Source organism: Phoenix dactylifera, chromosome 4 (assembly GCF_051530095.1).
Source record: "Phoenix dactylifera cultivar Ajwa chromosome 4, Ajwa_hap1_PhDact_Kaust_v1.1, whole genome shotgun sequence".
NCBI classification, from domain to species: Eukaryota; Viridiplantae; Streptophyta; class Magnoliopsida; order Arecales; family Arecaceae; genus Phoenix; species Phoenix dactylifera.
The window spans coordinates 38874614-38889903 of NC_143193.1; the positions used below are offsets into that span (position 1 = coordinate 38874614).

A 15290-nucleotide genomic window follows, 5' to 3' on the forward strand; every position below is an offset into this window, starting at 1 on the left:
GAAAAATGAAAAGCCGAAAAATTAAAAATAAATATTATCAAAAAATAAAAAAGTGGGCAAAAAATAAAAGGGGTGCAACACGAGGACTTCCCAGGGGGTCACCCATCCTAGTACTACTCTCGCCCAAGCACGCTTAACTGCGGAGTTCTGATGGGATCCGGTGCATTAGTGCTGGTATGATCGCACGCATGACATGCCCTTCGAAACTACCTTTTATGACAAAGCAGCAGACCTCGACGGCCCGAGACATTCGCGCCGCCGGGGCCGTTCTGGCGTAGGATTCAACGCGCTGGTCCCGCTATGCGGCATGGCACCGCCAGTCTCCGGACTCAGTTTATTTTCGGGGAAAAAAAATTATCCGAAGAGGAAAAGCCAAAAGCCGAAAAATTAAAAATAAATATTATGAAAAAATAAAAAAGCGGGCAAAAAATAAATGGGGTGCAACACGAGGACTTTCCAGGGGGTCACCCATCCTAGTACTACTCTCGCCCAAGCCCGCTTAACTGCGGAGTTCTGATGGGATCCGGTGCATTAGTGCTGGTATGATCGCACCCATGACATGCCCTTCGAAACTCCCTTTTATGACAAAGCAGCAGACCTCGACGGCCCGAGACATTCGCGCCGCCGGGGCCGTTCTGGCGTAGGATTCAACGCGCTGCTCCCGCTATGCGGCATGGCACCGCCAGTCTCCGGACTCAGTTTATTTTCGGGGGAAAAAAATTATCCGAAGAGGAAAAGCCAAAAACCGAAAAATTAAAAATAAATATTATCAAAAAATAAAAAAGCGGGTAAAAAATAAAAGGGGTGCAACACGAGGACTTCCCAGGGGGCCACCCATCCTAGTACTACTCTCGCCCAAGCACGCTTAACTGCGGAGTTCTGATGGGATCCGGTGCATTAGTGCTGGTATGATCGCACCTATGACTTGCCCATCGAAACTCCCTTTTATGACAAAGCAGCAGACCTCGACGGCCCGAGACATTCGCGCCGCCGGGGCCGTTCTGGCGTAGGATTCAACGCGCTGGTCCCGCTATGCGGCATGGCACCGCCAGTCTCCGGACTCAGTTTATTTTCGGGGGAAAAAAATTATCCGAAGAGGAAAAGCCAAAAGCCGAAAAATTAAAAATAAATATTATGAAAAAATAAAAAAGCGGGCAAAAAATAAAAGGGGTGCAATACGAGGACTTCCCGGGGGTCACCCATCCTAGTACTAATCTCGCCCAAGCACGCTTAACTGCGGAGTTCTGATGGGATCCGGTGCATTAGTGCTGGTATGATCGCACCCATGACATGCCCATCGAAACTCCCTTTTATGACAAAGCAGCAGACCTCAACGGCCCGAGACATTCGCGCCGCCGGGGCCGTTCTGGCGTAGGATTCAACGCGCTGGTCCCGCTATGCGGCATGGCACCGCCAGTCTCCGGACTCAGTTTATTTTCGGAGGAAAAAAATTATCCGGAGAGGAAAAGCCAAAAGCCGAAAAATTAAAAATAAATATTATCAAAAAATAAAAAAGCGGGCAAAAAATAAAAGGGGTGCAACACGAGGACTTCCCAGGGGGTCACCCATCCTAGTACTACTCTCGCCCAAGCACGCTTAACTGCGGAGTTCTGATGGGATCCGGTGTATTAGTGCTGGTATGATCGCACCCATGACATGCTCTTCGAAACACCCTTTTATGACAAAGCAGCAGACCTCGATGGCCCGAAACATTCGCGCTGCCGAGGCCGTTCTGGCGTAGGATTCAACACGCTGGTCCCGCTATGCGGCATGGCACCGCGAGTCTCCGGACTCAGTTTATTTTCGGGAAAAAAAATTATCCGAAGAGAAAAAGCCAAAAGCCGAAAAATTAAAAATAAATATTATCAAAAAATAAAAAAGCGGGCAAAAAATAAAAGGGGTGCAACACGAGGACTTCCCAGGGGGTCACCCATCCTAGTACTACTCTCGCCCAAACACGCTTAACGGCGGAGTTCTGATGGGATCCGGTGCATTAGTGCTGGTATGATCGCACCCATGACTTGCCCATCGAAACTTCCTTTTATGACAAAGCAGCAGACCTCGACGGCCCGAGACATTCGCGCCGCCGGGGCCGTTCTGGCGTAGGATTCAACGCGCTGGTCCCGCTATGCGGCATGGCACCGCCAGTCTCCGGACTCAGTTTATTTTCGGGGGAAAAAAATTATCCGAAGAGGAAAAGCCAAAAGCCGAAAAATTAAAAATAAATATTAAAAATAAAAAAGCGGGCAAAAAATAAAAGGGGTGCAACACGAGGACTTCCCAGGGGGTCACCCATCCTAGTACTACTCTCGCCCAAGCACGCTTAACTGCGGAGTTCTGATGGGATCCGGTGCATTAGTGCTGGTATGATCGCACCCATGACATGCCCATTGAAACTCCCTTTTATGACAAAGCAGCAGACCTCGACGGCCCGAGACATTCGCGCCGCCGGGGCCGTTCTGGCGTAGGATTCAACGCGCTGGTCCCGCTATGCGGCATAGCACCGCCAGTCTCCGGACTCAGTTTATTTTCGGGGGAAAAAAATTATCCGAAGAGGAAAAGCCAAAAGCCGAAAAATTAAAAATAAATATTATCAAAAAATAAAAAAGCGGGCAAAAAATAAAAGGGGTGCAACACGAGGACTTCCCAGGGGGTCACCCATCCTAGTAGTACTCTCGCCCAAGCACGCTTAACTGCGGAGTTCTGATGGGATCCGGTGCATTAGTGCTGGTATGATCGCACCCATGACATGCCCTTCGAAACTCCCTTTTATGACAAAGCAGCAGACCTCGACGGCCCGAGACATTCGCGCCGCCGGGGCCGTTCTGGCATAGGATTCAACGCGCGGGTCCCACTATGCGGCATGGCACCGCGAGTCTCCGGACTCAGTTTATTTTCGGGAAAAAAAATTATCCGAAGAGAAAAAGCCAAAAGCCGAAAAATTAAAAATAAATATTATCAAAAAATAAAAAAGCGGGCAAAAAATAAAAGGGGTGCAACACGAGGACTTCCCAGGGGGTCACCCATCCTAGTACTACTCTCGCCCAAACACGCTTAACTGCGGAGTTCTGATGGGATCCGGTGCATTAGTGCTGGTATGATCGCACCCATGACTCGCCCATCGAAACTCCCTTTTATGACAAAGCAGCAGACCTCGACGGCCTGAGACATTCGCGCCGCCGGGGCCGTTCTGGCGTAGGATTCAACGCGCTGGTCCCGCTATGCGGCATGGCACCGCGAGTCCCCGGACTCAGTTTATTTTCGGGGGAAAAAATTATCCGAAGAGAAAAAGCCAAAAGCCGAAAAATTAAAAATAAATATTATCAAAAAATAAAAAAGCGGGCAAAAAATAAAAGGGGTGCAACACGAGGACTTCCCAGGGGGTCACCCATCCTAGTACTACTCTCGCCCAAGCCCGCTTAACTGCGGAGTTCTGATGGGATCCGATGCATTAGTGCTGGTATGATCGCACCCATGACATGCCCTTCGAAACTCCCTTTTATGACAAAGTAGCAGACCTCGACGGCCCGAGACATTCGCGTCGCCGAGGCCGTTCTGGCGTAGGATTCAACGCGCTGGTTCCGCTATGCGGCATGGCACCGCCAGTCTCCGGACTCAGTTTATTTTCGGGGGAAAAAAATTATCCGAAGAGGAAAAACCAAAAGCCGAAAAATTAAAAATAAATATTATCAAAAAATAAAAAAGCGGGCAAAAAATAAAAGGTTTGCAACACGAGGACTTCCCGGGGGTCACCCATCCTAGTACTAATCTCGCCCAAGCACGCTTAACTGCGGAGTTCTGATGGGATCCGGTGCATTAGTGCTGGTATGATCGCACCCATGACATGCCCATCGAAACTCCCTTTTATGACAAAGCAGCAGACCTCGACGACCCGAGACATTCGCGCCGCCGGGGCCGTTCTGGCGTAGGATTCAACGCGCTGGTCCCGCTATGCGGCATGGCACCGCCAGTCTCCGGACTCAGTTTATTTTCGGAGGAAAAAAATTATCCGGAGAGGAAAAGCCAAAAGCCGAAAAATTAAAAATAAATATTATCAAAAAATAAAAAAGCGGGCAAAAAATAAAAGGGGTGCAACACGAGGACTTCCCAGGGGGTCACCCATCCTAGTACTACTCTCGCCCAAGCACGCTTAACTGCGGAGTTCTGATGGGATCCGGTGCATTAGTTCTGGTATGATCGCACCCATGACATGCTCTTCGAAACTCCCTTTTATGACAAAGCAGCAGACCTCGATGGCCCGAAACATTCGCGCCGCCGAGGCCGTTCTGGCGTAGGATTCAACGCGCTGGTCCCGCTATGCGGCATGGCACCGCGAGTCTCCGGACTCAGTTTATTTTCGGGAAAAAAAATTATCCGAAGAGAAAAAGCCAAAAGCCGAAAAATTAAAAATAAATATTATCAAAAAATAAAAAAGCGGGCAAAAAATAAAAGGGGTGCAACACGAGGACTTCCCAGGGGGTCACCCATCCTAGTACTACTCTCGCCCAAGCACGCTTAACTACGGAGTTCTGATGGGATCCGGTGCCTCAGTGCTGGTATGATCGCACCCATGACATGCCCATCGAAACTCCCTTTTATGACAAAGCAGCAGACCTCGACGGCCCGAGACATTCGCGCCGCCGGGGCCGTTCTGGCGTAGGATTCAACGCGCTGGTCACGCTATGCGGCATGGCACCGCCAGTCTCCGGACTCAGTTTATTTTCGGGGGAAAAAAATTATCCGAAGAAGAAAAGCCAAAAGCCGAAAAATTAAAAATAAATATTATCAAAAAATAAAAAAGCGGGCAAAAAATAAAAGGGGTGCAACACGAGGACTTCCCAGGGGGTCACCCATCCTAGTACTACTCTCGCCCAAGCACGCTTAACTACGGAGTTCTGATGGGATCCGGTGCCTTAGTGCTGGTATGATCGCACCCATGACATGCCCATCGAAACTCCCTTTTATGACAAAGCAGCAGACCTCGACGGCCCGAGACATTCGCGCCGCCGGGGCCGTTCTGGCGTAGGATTCAACGCGCTGGTCACGCTATGCGGCATGGCACCGCCAGTCTCCGGACTCAGTTTATTTTCGGGGGAAAAAAATTATCCGAAGAAGAAAAGCCAAAAGCCGAAAAATTAAAAATAAATATTATCAAAAAATAAAAAAGCGGGCAAAAAATAAAAGGGGTGCAACACAAGGACTTCCCAGGGGGTCACCCATCCTAGTAGTACTCTCGCCCAAGCACGCTTAACTGCGGAGTTCTGATGGGATCCGGTGCATTAGTGCTGGTATGATCGCACCCATGACATGCCCTTCGAAACTCCCTTTTATGACAAAGCAGCAGACCTCGACGGCCCGAGACATTCGCGCCGCCGGGGCCGTTCTGGCATAGGATTCAACGCGCGGGTCCCACTATGCGGCATGGCACCGCCAGTCTCCGGACTCAGTTTATTTTCGGGGAAAAAAATTATCCGAAGAGGAAAAGCCAAAAGCCGAAAAATTAAAAATAAATATTATCAAAAAATAAAAAAGCGGGCAAAAAATAAAAGAGGTGCAACACGAGGACTTCCCAGGGGTCACCCATCCTAGTACTACTCTCGCCCAAGCATGCTTAACTGCGGAGTTCTGATGGGATCCGGTGCATTAGTGCTGGTATGATCGCAACCATGACATGCCCTTCGAAACTCCCCTTTATGACAAAGCAGCAGACCTCGACGGCCCGAGGCATTCGCGCCGCCGGGGCCGTTCTGGCGTAGGATTCAACGCGCTGGTCCCGCTATGCGGCATGGCACCGCCAGTCTCCGGACTCAGTTTATTTTCGGGGGAAAAAAATTATCCGAAGAAGAAAAATGAAAAGCCGAAAAATTAAAAATAAATATTATCAAAAAATAAAAAAGCGGGCAAAAAATAAAAGGGGTGCAACACGAGGACTTCCCAGGGGGTCACCCATCCTAGTACTACTCTCGCCCAAGCACGCTTAACTGCGGAGTTCTGATGGGATCCGGTGCATTAGTGCTGGTATGATCGCACGCATGACATGCCCTTCGAAACTACCTTTTATGACAAAGCAGCAGACCTCGACGGCCCGAGACATTCGCGCCGCCGGGGCCGTTCTGGCGTAGGATTCAACGCGCTGGTCCCGCTATGCGGCATGGCACCGCCAGTCTCCGGACTCAGTTTATTTTCGGGGAAAAAAAATTATCCGAAGAGGAAAAGCCAAAAGCCGAAAAATTAAAAATAAATATTATGAAAAAATAAAAAAGCGGGGAAAAAATAAATGGGGTGCAACACGAGGACTTTCCAGGGGGTCACCCATCCTAGTACTACTCTCGCCCAAGCCCGCTTAACTGCGGAGTTCTGATGGGATCCGGTGCATTAGTGCTGGTATGATCGCACCCATGACATGCCCTTCGAAACTCCCTTTTATGACAAAGCAGCAGACCTCGACGGCCCGAGACATTCGCGCCGCCGGGGCCGTTCTGGCGTAGGATTCAACGCGCTGCTCCCGCTATGCGGCATGGCACCGCCAGTCTCCGGACTCAGTTTATTTTCGGGGGAAAAAAATTATCCGAAGAGGAAAAGCCAAAAACCGAAAAATTAAAAATAAATATTATCAAAAAATAAAAAAGCGGGTAAAAAATAAAAGGGGTGCAACACGAGGACTTCCCAGGGGGCCACCCATCCTAGTACTACTCTCGCCCAAGCACGCTTAACTGCGGAGTTCTGATGGGATCCGGTGCATTAGTGCTGGTATGATCGCACCTATGACTTGCCCATCGAAACTCCCTTTTATGACAAAGCAGCAGACCTCGACGGCCCGAGACATTCGCGCCGCCGGGGCCGTTCTGGCGTAGGATTCAACGCGCTGGTCCCGCTATGCGGCATGGCACCGCCAGTCTCCGGACTCAGTTTATTTTCGGGGGAAAAAAATTATCCGAAGAGGAAAAGCCAAAAGCCGAAAAATTAAAAATAAATATTATGAAAAAATAAAAAAGCGGGCAAAAAATAAAAGGGGTGCAATACGAGGACTTCCCGGGGGTCACCCATCCTAGTACTAATCTCGCCCAAGCACGCTTAACTGCGGAGTTCTGATGGGATCCGGTGCATTAGTGCTGGTATGATCGCACCCATGACATGCCCATCGAAACTCCCTTTTATGACAAAGCAGCAGACCTCAACGGCCCGAGACATTCGCGCCGCCGGGGCCGTTCTGGCGTAGGATTCAACGCGCTGGTCCCGCTATGCGGCATGGCACCGCCAGTCTCCGGACTCAGTTTATTTTCGGAGGAAAAAAATTATCCGGAGAGGAAAAGCCAAAAGCCGAAAAATTAAAAATAAATATTATCAAAAAATAAAAAAGCGGGCAAAAAATAAAAGGGGTGCAACACGAGGACTTCCCAGGGGGTCACCCATCCTAGTACTACTCTCGCCCAAGCACGCTTAACTGCGGAGTTCTGATGGGATCCGGTGTATTAGTGCTGGTATGATCGCACCCATGACATGCTCTTCGAAACACCCTTTTATGACAAAGCAGCAGACCTCGATGGCCCGAAACATTCGCGCTGCCGAGGCCGTTCTGGCGTAGGATTCAACACGCTGGTCCCGCTATGCGGCATGGCACCGCGAGTCTCCGGACTCAGTTTATTTTCGGGAAAAAAAATTATCCGAAGAGAAAAAGCCAAAAGCCGAAAAATTAAAAATAAATATTATCAAAAAATAAAAAAGCGGGCAAAAAATAAAAGGGGTGCAACACGAGGACTTCCCAGGGGGTCACCCATCCTAGTACTACTCTCGCCCAAACACGCTTAACGGCGGAGTTCTGATGGGATCCGGTGCATTAGTGCTGGTATGATCGCACCCATGACTTGCCCATCGAAACTTCCTTTTATGACAAAGCAGCAGACCTCGACGGCCCGAGACATTCGCGCCGCCGGGGCCGTTCTGGCGTAGGATTCAACGCGCTGGTCCCGCTATGCGGCATGGCACCGCCAGTCTCCGGACTCAGTTTATTTTCGGGGGAAAAAAATTATCCGAAGAGGAAAAGCCAAAAGCCGAAAAATTAAAAATAAATATTAAAAATAAAAAAGCGGGCAAAAAATAAAAGGGGTGCAACACGAGGACTTCCCAGGGGGTCACCCATCCTAGTACTACTCTCGCCCAAGCACGCTTAACTGCGGAGTTCTGATGGGATCCGGTGCATTAGTGCTGGTATGATCGCACCCATGACATGCCCATTGAAACTTCCTTTTATGACAAAGCAGCAGACCTCGACGGCCCGAGACATTCGCGCCGCCGGGGCCGTTCTGGCGTAGGATTCAACGCGCTGGTCCCGCTATGCGGCATAGCACCGCCAGTCTCCGGACTCAGTTTATTTTCGGGGGAAAAAAATTATCCGAAGAGGAAAAGCCAAAAGCCGAAAAATTAAAAATAAATATTATCAAAAAATAAAAAAGCGGGCAAAAAATAAAAGGGGTGCAACACGAGGACTTCCCAGGGGGTCACCCATCCTAGTACTACTCTCGCCCAAGCACGCTTAACTACGGAGTTCTGATGGGATCCGGTGCCTTAGTGCTGGTATGATCGCACCCATGACATGCCCATCGAAACTCCCTTTTATGACAAAGCAGCAGACCTCGACGGCCCGAGACATTCGCGCCGCCGGGGCCGTTCTGGCGTAGGATTCAACGCGCTGGTCACGCTATGCGGCATGGCACCGCCAGTCTCCGGACTTAGTTTATTTTCGGGGGAAAAAAATTATCCGAAGAAGAAAAGCCAAAAGCCGAAAAATTAAAAATAAATATTATCAAAAAATAAAAAAGCGGGCAAAAAATAAAAGGGGTGCAACAAGAGGACTTCCCAGGGGGTCACCCATCCTAGTAGTACTCTCGCCCAAGCACGCTTAACTGCGGAGTTCTGATGGGATCCGGTGCATTAGTGCTGGTATGATCGCACCCATGACATGCCCTTCGAAACTCCCTTTTATGACAAAGCAGCAGACCTCGACGGCCCGAGACATTCGCGCCGCCGGTGCCGTTCTGGCATAGGATTCAACGCGCGGGTCCCACTATGCGGCATGGCACCGCCAGTCTCCGGACTCAGTTTATTTTCGGGGAAAAAAATTATCCGAAGAGGAAAAGCCAAAAGCCGAAAAATTAAAAATAAATATTATCAAAAAATAAAAAAGCGGGCAAAAAATAAAAGAGGTGCAACACGAGGACTTCCCAGGGGTCACCCATCCTAGTACTACTCTCGCCCAAGCATGCTTAACTGCGGAGTTCTGATGGGATCCGGTGCATTAGTGCTGGTATGATCGCAACCATGACATGCCCTTCGAAACTCCCCTTTATGACAAAGCAGCAGACCTCGACGGCCCGAGGCATTCGCGCCGCCGGGGCCGTTCTGGCGTAGGATTCAACGCGCTGGTCCCGCTATGCGGCATGGCACCGCCAGTCTCCGGACTCAGTTTATTTTCGGGGGAAAAAAATTATCCGAAGAAGAAAACTCAAAAGCCGAAAAATTAAAAATAAATATTATCAAAAAATAAAAAAGCGGGCAAAAAATAAAAGGGGTGCAACACGAGGACTTCCCAGGGGGTCACCCATCCTAGTACTACTCTCGCCCAGGCACGCTTAACTGCGGAGTTCTGATGGGATCCGGTGCATTAGTGCTGGTATGATCGCACGCATGACATGCCCTTCGAAACTACCTTTTATGACAAAGCAGCAGACCTCGACGGCCCGAGACATTCGCGCCGCCGGGGCCGTTCTGGCGTAGGATTCAACGCGCTGGTCCCGCTATGCGGCATGGCACCGCCAGTCTCCGGACTCAGTTTATTTTCGGAGAAAAAAAATTATCCGAAGAGGAAAAGCCAAAAGCCAAAAAATTAAAAATAAATATTATGAAAAAATAAAAAAGCGGGCAAAAAATAAATGGGGTGCAACACGAGGACTTTCCAGGGGGTCACCCATCCTAGTACTACTCTCGCCCAAGCCCGCTTAACTGCGGAGTTCTGATAGGATCCGGTGCATTAGTGTTGGTATGATCGCACCCATGACATGCCCTTCGAAACTCCCTTTTATGACAAAGCAGCAGACCTCGACGGCCCGAGACATTCGCGCCGCCGGGGCCGTTCTGGCGTAGGATTCAACGCGCTGCTCCCGCTATGCGGCATGGCACCGCCAGTCTCCGGACTCAGTTTATTTTCGGGGGAAAAAAATTATCCGAAGAGGAAAAGCCAAAAGCCGAAAAATTAAAAATAAATATTATCAAAAAATAAAAAAGCGGGCAAAAAATAAAAGGGGTGCAACACGAGGACTTCCCAGGGGGCCACCCATCCTAGTACTACTCTCGCCCAAGCACGCTTAACTGCGGAGTTCTGATGGGATCCGGTGCATTAGTGCTGGTATGATCGCACCTATGACTTGCCCATCGAAACTCCCTTTTATGACAAAGCAGCAGACCTCGACGGCCCGAGACATTCGCGCCGCCGGGGCCGTTCTGGCGTAGGATTCAACGCGCTGGTCCCGCTATGCGGCATGGCACCGCCAGTCTCCGGACTCAGTTTATTTTCGGGGGAAAAAAATTATCCGAAGAGGAAAAGCCAAAAGCCGAAAAATTAAAAATAAATATTATGAAAAAATAAAAAAGCGGGCAAAAAATAAAAGGGGTGCAATACGAGGACTTCCCGGGGGTCACCCATCCTAGTACTAATCTCGCCCAAGCACGCTTAACTGCGGAGTTCTGATGGGATCCGGTGCATTAGTGCTGGTATGATCGCACCCATGACATGCCCATCGAAACTCCCTTTTATGACAAAGCAGCAGACCTCAACGGCCCGAGACATTCGCGCCGCCGGGGCCGTTCTGGCGTAGGATTCAACGCGCTGGTCCCGCTATGCGGCATGGCACCGCCAGTCTCCGGACTCAGTTTATTTTCGGAGGAAAAAAATTATCCGGAGAGGAAAAGCCAAAAGCCGAAAAATTAAAAATAAATATTATCAAAAAATAAAAAAGCGGGCAAAAAATAAAAGGGGTGCAACACGAGGACTTCCCAGGGGGTCACCCATCCTAGTACTACTCTCGCCCAAGCACGCTTAACTGCGGAGTTCTGATGGGATCCGGTGTATTAGTGCTGGTATGATCGCACCCATGACATGCTCTTCGAAACACCCTTTTATGACAAAGCAGCAGACCTCGATGGCCCGAAACATTCGCGCTGCCGAGGCCGTTCTGGCGTAGGATTCAACACGCTGGTCCCGCTATGCGGCATGGCACCGCGAGTCTCCGGACTCAGTTTATTTTCGGGAAAAAAAATTATCCGAAGAGAAAAAGCCAAAAGCCGAAAAATTAAAAATAAATATTATCAAAAAATAAAAAAGCGGGCAAAAAATAAAAGGGGTGCAACACGAGGACTTCCCAGGGGGTCACCCATCCTAGTACTACTCTCGCCCAAACACGCTTAACGGCGGAGTTCTGATGGGATCCGGTGCATTAGTGCTGGTATGATCGCACCCATGACTTGCCCATCGAAACTTCCTTTTATGACAAAGCAGCAGACCTCGACGGCCCGAGACATTCGCGCCGCCGGGGCCGTTCTGGCGTAGGATTCAACGCGCTGGTCCCGCTATGCGGCATGGCACCGCCAGTCTCCGGACTCAGTTTATTTTCGGGGGAAAAAAATTATCCGAAGAGGAAAAGCCAAAAGCCGAAAAATTAAAAATAAATATTAAAAATAAAAAAGCGGGCAAAAAATAAAAGGGGTGCAACACGAGGACTTCCCAGGGGGTCACCCATCCTAGTACTACTCTCGCCCAAGCACGCTTAACTGCGGAGTTCTGATGGGATCCGGTGCATTAGTGCTGGTATGATCGCACCCATGACATGCCCATTGAAACTCCCTTTTATGACAAAGCAGCAGACCTCGACGGCCCGAGACATTCGCGCCGCCGGGGCCGTTCTGGCGTAGGATTCAACGCGCTGGTCCCGCTATGCGGCATAGCACCGCCAGTCTCCGGACTCAGTTTATTTTCGGGGGAAAAAAATTATCCGAAGAGGAAAAGCCAAAAGCCGAAAAATTAAAAATAAATATTATCAAAAAATAAAAAAGCGGGCAAAAAATAAAAGGGGTGCAACACGAGGACTTCCCAGGGGGTCACCCATCCTAGTACTACTCTCGCCCAAGCACGCTTAACTACGGAGTTCTGATGGGATCCGGTGCCTTAGTGCTGGTATGATCGCACCCATGACATGCCCATCGAAACTCCCTTTTATGACAAAGCAGCAGACCTCGACGGCCCGAGACATTCGCGCCGCCGGGGCCGTTCTGGCGTAGGATTCAACGCGCTGGTCACGCTATGCGGCATGGCACCGCCAGTCTCCGGACTTAGTTTATTTTCGGGGGAAAAAAATTATCCGAAGAAGAAAAGCCAAAAGCCGAAAAATTAAAAATAAATATTATCAAAAAATAAAAAAGCGGGCAAAAAATAAAAGGGGTGCAACAAGAGGACTTCCCAGGGGGTCACCCATCCTAGTAGTACTCTCGCCCAAGCACGCTTAACTGCGGAGTTCTGATGGGATCCGGTGCATTAGTGCTGGTATGATCGCACCCATGACATGCCCTTCGAAACTCCCTTTTATGACAAAGCAGCAGACCTCGACGGCCCGAGACATTCGCGCCGCCGGTGCCGTTCTGGCATAGGATTCAACGCGCGGGTCCCACTATGCGGCATGGCACCGCCAGTCTCCGGACTCAGTTTATTTTCGGAGAAAAAAATTATCCGAAGAGGAAAAGCCAAAAGCCGAAAAATTAAAAATAAATATTATCAAAAAATAAAAAAGCGGGCAAAAAATAAAAGAGGTGCAACACGAGGACTTCCCAGGGGTCACCCATCCTAGTACTACTCTCGCCCAAGCATGCTTAACTGCGGAGTTCTGATGGGATCCGGTGCATTAGTGCTGGTATGATCGCAACCATGACATGCCCTTCGAAACTCCCCTTTATGACAAAGCAGCAGACCTCGACGGCCCGAGGCATTCGCGCCGCCGGGGCCGTTCTGGCGTAGGATTCAACGCGCTGGTCCCGCTATGCGGCATGGCACCGCCAGTCTCCGGACTCAGTTTATTTTCGGGGGAAAAAAATTATCCGAAGAAGAAAACTCAAAAGCCGAAAAATTAAAAATAAATATTATCAAAAAATAAAAAAGCGGGCAAAAAATAAAAGGGGTGCAACACGAGGACTTCCCAGGGGGTCACCCATCCTAGTACTACTCTCGCCCAGGCACGCTTAACTGCGGAGTTCTGATGGGATCCGGTGCATTAGTGCTGGTATGATCGCACGCATGACATGCCCTTCGAAACTACCTTTTATGACAAAGCAGCAGACCTCGACGGCCCGAGACATTCGCGCCGCCGGGGCCGTTCTGGCGTAGGATTCAACGCGCTGGTCCCGCTATGCGGCATGGCACCGCCAGTCTCCGGACTCAGTTTATTTTCGGAGAAAAAAAATTATCCGAAGAGGAAAAGCCAAAAGCCAAAAAATTAAAAATAAATATTATGAAAAAATAAAAAAGCGGGCAAAAAATAAATGGGGTGCAACACGAGGACTTTCCAGGGGGTCACCCATCCTAGTACTACTCTCGCCCAAGCCCGCTTAACTGCGGAGTTCTGATAGGATCCGGTGCATTAGTGTTGGTATGATCGCACCCATGACATGCCCTTCGAAACTCCCTTTTATGACAAAGCAGCAGACCTCGACGGCCCGAGACATTCGCGCCGCCGGGGCCGTTCTGGCGTAGGATTCAACGCGCTGCTCCCGCTATGCGGCATGGCTCCGCCAGTCTCCGGACTCAGTTTATTTTCGGGGGAAAAAAATTATCCGAAGAGGAAAAGCCAAAAGCCGAAAAATTAAAAATAAATATTATCAAAAAATAAAAAAGCGGGCAAAAAATAAAAGGGGTGCAACACGAGGACTTCCCAGGGGGCCACCCATCCTAGTACTACTCTCGCCCAAGCACGCTTAACTGCGGAGTTCTGATGGGATCCGGTGCATTAGTGCTGGTATGATCGCACCTATGACTTGCCCATCGAAACTCCCTTTTATGACAAAGCAGCAGACCTCGACGGCCCGAGACATTCGCGCCGCCGGGGCCGTTCTGGCGTAGGATTCAACGCGCTGGTCCCGCTATGCGGCATAGCACCGCCAGTCTCCGGACTCAGTTTATTTTCGGGGGAAAAAAATTATCCGAAGAGGAAAAGCCAAAAGCCGAAAAATTAAAAATAAATATTATCAAAAAATAAAAAAGCGGGCAAAAAATAAAAGGGGTGCAACACGAGGACTTCCCAGGGGGTCACCCATCCTAGTACTACTCTCGCCCAAGCACGCTTAACTACGGAGTTCTGATGGGATCCGGTGCCTTAGTGCTGGTATGATCGCACCCATGACATGCCCATCGAAACTCCCTTTTATGACAAAGCAGCAGACCTCGACGGCCCGAGACATTCGCGCCGCCGGGGCCGTTCTGGCGTAGGATTCAACGCGCTGGTCCCGCTATGCGGCATGGCACCGCCAGTCTCCGGACTCAGTTTATTTTCGGGGGAAAAAAATTATCCGAAGAAAAAAAGCCAAAAGCCGAAAAATTAAAAATAAATATTATCAAAAAATAAAAAAGCGGGCAAAAAATAAAAGGGGTGCAACACGAGGACTTCCCAGGGGGCCACCCATCCTAGTACTACTCTCGCCCAAGCACGCTTAACTGCGGAGTTCTGATGGGATCCGGTGCATTAGTGCTAGTATGATCGCACCCATGACATGCCCTTCGAAACTCCCTTTTATGACAAAGCAGCAGACCTCGATGGCCCGAGACATTCGCGCCGCCGGGGACGTTCTGGCGTAGGATTCAACACGCTGGTCCCGCTATGCGGCATGGCACCGCGAGTCCCCGGACTCAGTTTATTTTCGGGGGAAAAAATTATCCGAAGAGAAAAAGCCAAAAGCCGAAAAATTAAAAATAAATATTATCAAAAAATAAAAAAGCGGGCAAAAAATAAAAAGGGTGCAACACGAGGACTTCCCAGGGGGTCACCCATCCTAGTACTACTCTCGCCCAAGCACGCTTAACTGCGGAGTTCTGATGGGATCCGGTGCATTTGTGCTGGTATGATCGCACCCATGACATGCCCATCGAAACTCCCTTTTATGACAAAGCAGCAGACCTCGACGGCCCGAGACATTCGCGCCGCCGGGGCCGTTCTGGCGAAGGATTCAACGCGCTGGTCCCGCTATGCGGCATGGCA

At 49.8% G+C, this 15290-nt stretch overlaps 37 non-coding genes and 5 pseudogenes across 37 annotated transcripts; all 42 read right to left on the bottom strand.

Moving 5' to 3' along the window:
- Positions 1–69: 69 nt before the first annotated feature.
- On the bottom strand, positions 70–188 carry LOC149766667 (5S ribosomal RNA). Its single transcript, XR_016402660.1, has one exon. It is a non-coding gene; the product is annotated as a 5S ribosomal RNA (ribosomal RNA).
- Positions 189–435: 247 nt separating this feature from the next.
- LOC149766668 (5S ribosomal RNA) lies at positions 436–554 on the bottom strand. The gene has a single exon (XR_016406252.1). It is a non-coding gene; the product is annotated as a 5S ribosomal RNA (ribosomal RNA).
- Positions 555–801: 247 nt separating this feature from the next.
- On the bottom strand, positions 802–920 carry LOC149766669 (5S ribosomal RNA). The gene has a single exon (XR_016404447.1). It is a non-coding gene; the product is annotated as a 5S ribosomal RNA (ribosomal RNA).
- Positions 921–1167: 247 nt separating this feature from the next.
- LOC149766670 (5S ribosomal RNA) lies at positions 1168–1285 on the bottom strand. Its single transcript, XR_016404683.1, has one exon. It is a non-coding gene; the product is annotated as a 5S ribosomal RNA (ribosomal RNA).
- A 247-nt stretch (positions 1286–1532) lies between these two features.
- LOC149766671 (5S ribosomal RNA) lies at positions 1533–1651 on the bottom strand. Its single transcript, XR_016402554.1, has one exon. It is a non-coding gene; the product is annotated as a 5S ribosomal RNA (ribosomal RNA).
- Positions 1652–1897: 246 nt separating this feature from the next.
- On the bottom strand, positions 1898–2016 carry LOC149766672 (5S ribosomal RNA). The gene has a single exon (XR_016403693.1). It is a non-coding gene; the product is annotated as a 5S ribosomal RNA (ribosomal RNA).
- A 243-nt stretch (positions 2017–2259) lies between these two features.
- Positions 2260–2378, bottom strand: LOC149766673 (5S ribosomal RNA). The gene has a single exon (XR_016411556.1). It is a non-coding gene; the product is annotated as a 5S ribosomal RNA (ribosomal RNA).
- Positions 2379–2625: 247 nt separating this feature from the next.
- LOC149766674 (5S ribosomal RNA) lies at positions 2626–2744 on the bottom strand. The gene has a single exon (XR_016404126.1). It is a non-coding gene; the product is annotated as a 5S ribosomal RNA (ribosomal RNA).
- Positions 2745–2990: 246 nt separating this feature from the next.
- Positions 2991–3109, bottom strand: LOC149766675 (5S ribosomal RNA). Its single transcript, XR_016401102.1, has one exon. It is a non-coding gene; the product is annotated as a 5S ribosomal RNA (ribosomal RNA).
- A 246-nt stretch (positions 3110–3355) lies between these two features.
- LOC149766676 (5S ribosomal RNA) lies at positions 3356–3474 on the bottom strand. Its single transcript, XR_016405685.1, has one exon. It is a non-coding gene; the product is annotated as a 5S ribosomal RNA (ribosomal RNA).
- Positions 3475–3721: 247 nt separating this feature from the next.
- LOC149766677 (5S ribosomal RNA) lies at positions 3722–3839 on the bottom strand. The gene has a single exon (XR_016408715.1). It is a non-coding gene; the product is annotated as a 5S ribosomal RNA (ribosomal RNA).
- A 247-nt stretch (positions 3840–4086) lies between these two features.
- Positions 4087–4205, bottom strand: LOC149766678 (5S ribosomal RNA). Its single transcript, XR_016402707.1, has one exon. It is a non-coding gene; the product is annotated as a 5S ribosomal RNA (ribosomal RNA).
- Positions 4206–4451: 246 nt separating this feature from the next.
- LOC149766679 (5S ribosomal RNA) lies at positions 4452–4570 on the bottom strand. Its single transcript, XR_016400656.1, has one exon. It is a non-coding gene; the product is annotated as a 5S ribosomal RNA (ribosomal RNA).
- Positions 4571–4817: 247 nt separating this feature from the next.
- LOC149766680 (5S ribosomal RNA) lies at positions 4818–4936 on the bottom strand. Its single transcript, XR_016400734.1, has one exon. It is a non-coding gene; the product is annotated as a 5S ribosomal RNA (ribosomal RNA).
- A 247-nt stretch (positions 4937–5183) lies between these two features.
- Positions 5184–5302, bottom strand: LOC149766681 (5S ribosomal RNA). Its single transcript, XR_016405486.1, has one exon. It is a non-coding gene; the product is annotated as a 5S ribosomal RNA (ribosomal RNA).
- Positions 5303–5548: 246 nt separating this feature from the next.
- LOC149766682 (5S ribosomal RNA) lies at positions 5549–5666 on the bottom strand (annotated as a pseudogene).
- A 247-nt stretch (positions 5667–5913) lies between these two features.
- On the bottom strand, positions 5914–6032 carry LOC149766683 (5S ribosomal RNA). The gene has a single exon (XR_016402662.1). It is a non-coding gene; the product is annotated as a 5S ribosomal RNA (ribosomal RNA).
- A 247-nt stretch (positions 6033–6279) lies between these two features.
- LOC149766684 (5S ribosomal RNA) lies at positions 6280–6398 on the bottom strand. The gene has a single exon (XR_016406253.1). It is a non-coding gene; the product is annotated as a 5S ribosomal RNA (ribosomal RNA).
- Positions 6399–6645: 247 nt separating this feature from the next.
- Positions 6646–6764, bottom strand: LOC149766685 (5S ribosomal RNA). Its single transcript, XR_016404448.1, has one exon. It is a non-coding gene; the product is annotated as a 5S ribosomal RNA (ribosomal RNA).
- A 247-nt stretch (positions 6765–7011) lies between these two features.
- LOC149766686 (5S ribosomal RNA) lies at positions 7012–7129 on the bottom strand. Its single transcript, XR_016404684.1, has one exon. It is a non-coding gene; the product is annotated as a 5S ribosomal RNA (ribosomal RNA).
- A 247-nt stretch (positions 7130–7376) lies between these two features.
- On the bottom strand, positions 7377–7495 carry LOC149766687 (5S ribosomal RNA). Its single transcript, XR_016402633.1, has one exon. It is a non-coding gene; the product is annotated as a 5S ribosomal RNA (ribosomal RNA).
- A 246-nt stretch (positions 7496–7741) lies between these two features.
- On the bottom strand, positions 7742–7860 carry LOC149766688 (5S ribosomal RNA). The gene has a single exon (XR_016403694.1). It is a non-coding gene; the product is annotated as a 5S ribosomal RNA (ribosomal RNA).
- A 243-nt stretch (positions 7861–8103) lies between these two features.
- Positions 8104–8222, bottom strand: LOC149766689 (5S ribosomal RNA). Its single transcript, XR_016411557.1, has one exon. It is a non-coding gene; the product is annotated as a 5S ribosomal RNA (ribosomal RNA).
- Positions 8223–8469: 247 nt separating this feature from the next.
- LOC149766690 (5S ribosomal RNA) lies at positions 8470–8588 on the bottom strand. The gene has a single exon (XR_016400735.1). It is a non-coding gene; the product is annotated as a 5S ribosomal RNA (ribosomal RNA).
- Positions 8589–8835: 247 nt separating this feature from the next.
- LOC149766691 (5S ribosomal RNA) lies at positions 8836–8954 on the bottom strand. The gene has a single exon (XR_016407802.1). It is a non-coding gene; the product is annotated as a 5S ribosomal RNA (ribosomal RNA).
- Positions 8955–9200: 246 nt separating this feature from the next.
- On the bottom strand, positions 9201–9318 carry LOC149766692 (5S ribosomal RNA; annotated as a pseudogene).
- Positions 9319–9565: 247 nt separating this feature from the next.
- LOC149766693 (5S ribosomal RNA) lies at positions 9566–9684 on the bottom strand. The gene has a single exon (XR_016403186.1). It is a non-coding gene; the product is annotated as a 5S ribosomal RNA (ribosomal RNA).
- A 247-nt stretch (positions 9685–9931) lies between these two features.
- On the bottom strand, positions 9932–10050 carry LOC149766694 (5S ribosomal RNA; annotated as a pseudogene).
- Positions 10051–10297: 247 nt separating this feature from the next.
- On the bottom strand, positions 10298–10416 carry LOC149766695 (5S ribosomal RNA). Its single transcript, XR_016404449.1, has one exon. It is a non-coding gene; the product is annotated as a 5S ribosomal RNA (ribosomal RNA).
- A 247-nt stretch (positions 10417–10663) lies between these two features.
- On the bottom strand, positions 10664–10781 carry LOC149766696 (5S ribosomal RNA). The gene has a single exon (XR_016404685.1). It is a non-coding gene; the product is annotated as a 5S ribosomal RNA (ribosomal RNA).
- A 247-nt stretch (positions 10782–11028) lies between these two features.
- Positions 11029–11147, bottom strand: LOC149766697 (5S ribosomal RNA). Its single transcript, XR_016402734.1, has one exon. It is a non-coding gene; the product is annotated as a 5S ribosomal RNA (ribosomal RNA).
- A 246-nt stretch (positions 11148–11393) lies between these two features.
- On the bottom strand, positions 11394–11512 carry LOC149766698 (5S ribosomal RNA). Its single transcript, XR_016403695.1, has one exon. It is a non-coding gene; the product is annotated as a 5S ribosomal RNA (ribosomal RNA).
- A 243-nt stretch (positions 11513–11755) lies between these two features.
- Positions 11756–11874, bottom strand: LOC149766699 (5S ribosomal RNA). The gene has a single exon (XR_016411558.1). It is a non-coding gene; the product is annotated as a 5S ribosomal RNA (ribosomal RNA).
- Positions 11875–12121: 247 nt separating this feature from the next.
- LOC149766700 (5S ribosomal RNA) lies at positions 12122–12240 on the bottom strand. The gene has a single exon (XR_016400736.1). It is a non-coding gene; the product is annotated as a 5S ribosomal RNA (ribosomal RNA).
- Positions 12241–12487: 247 nt separating this feature from the next.
- Positions 12488–12606, bottom strand: LOC149766701 (5S ribosomal RNA). The gene has a single exon (XR_016407803.1). It is a non-coding gene; the product is annotated as a 5S ribosomal RNA (ribosomal RNA).
- Positions 12607–12852: 246 nt separating this feature from the next.
- Positions 12853–12970, bottom strand: LOC149766702 (5S ribosomal RNA; annotated as a pseudogene).
- A 247-nt stretch (positions 12971–13217) lies between these two features.
- LOC149766703 (5S ribosomal RNA) lies at positions 13218–13336 on the bottom strand. Its single transcript, XR_016403187.1, has one exon. It is a non-coding gene; the product is annotated as a 5S ribosomal RNA (ribosomal RNA).
- A 247-nt stretch (positions 13337–13583) lies between these two features.
- On the bottom strand, positions 13584–13702 carry LOC149766704 (5S ribosomal RNA; annotated as a pseudogene).
- Positions 13703–13949: 247 nt separating this feature from the next.
- Positions 13950–14068, bottom strand: LOC149766705 (5S ribosomal RNA). Its single transcript, XR_016404451.1, has one exon. It is a non-coding gene; the product is annotated as a 5S ribosomal RNA (ribosomal RNA).
- Positions 14069–14315: 247 nt separating this feature from the next.
- LOC149766706 (5S ribosomal RNA) lies at positions 14316–14434 on the bottom strand. Its single transcript, XR_016400737.1, has one exon. It is a non-coding gene; the product is annotated as a 5S ribosomal RNA (ribosomal RNA).
- Positions 14435–14681: 247 nt separating this feature from the next.
- Positions 14682–14800, bottom strand: LOC149766707 (5S ribosomal RNA). The gene has a single exon (XR_016403919.1). It is a non-coding gene; the product is annotated as a 5S ribosomal RNA (ribosomal RNA).
- Positions 14801–15046: 246 nt separating this feature from the next.
- Positions 15047–15165, bottom strand: LOC149766708 (5S ribosomal RNA). Its single transcript, XR_016400649.1, has one exon. It is a non-coding gene; the product is annotated as a 5S ribosomal RNA (ribosomal RNA).
- Between the last annotated feature and the right edge of the window lie 125 nt (positions 15166–15290).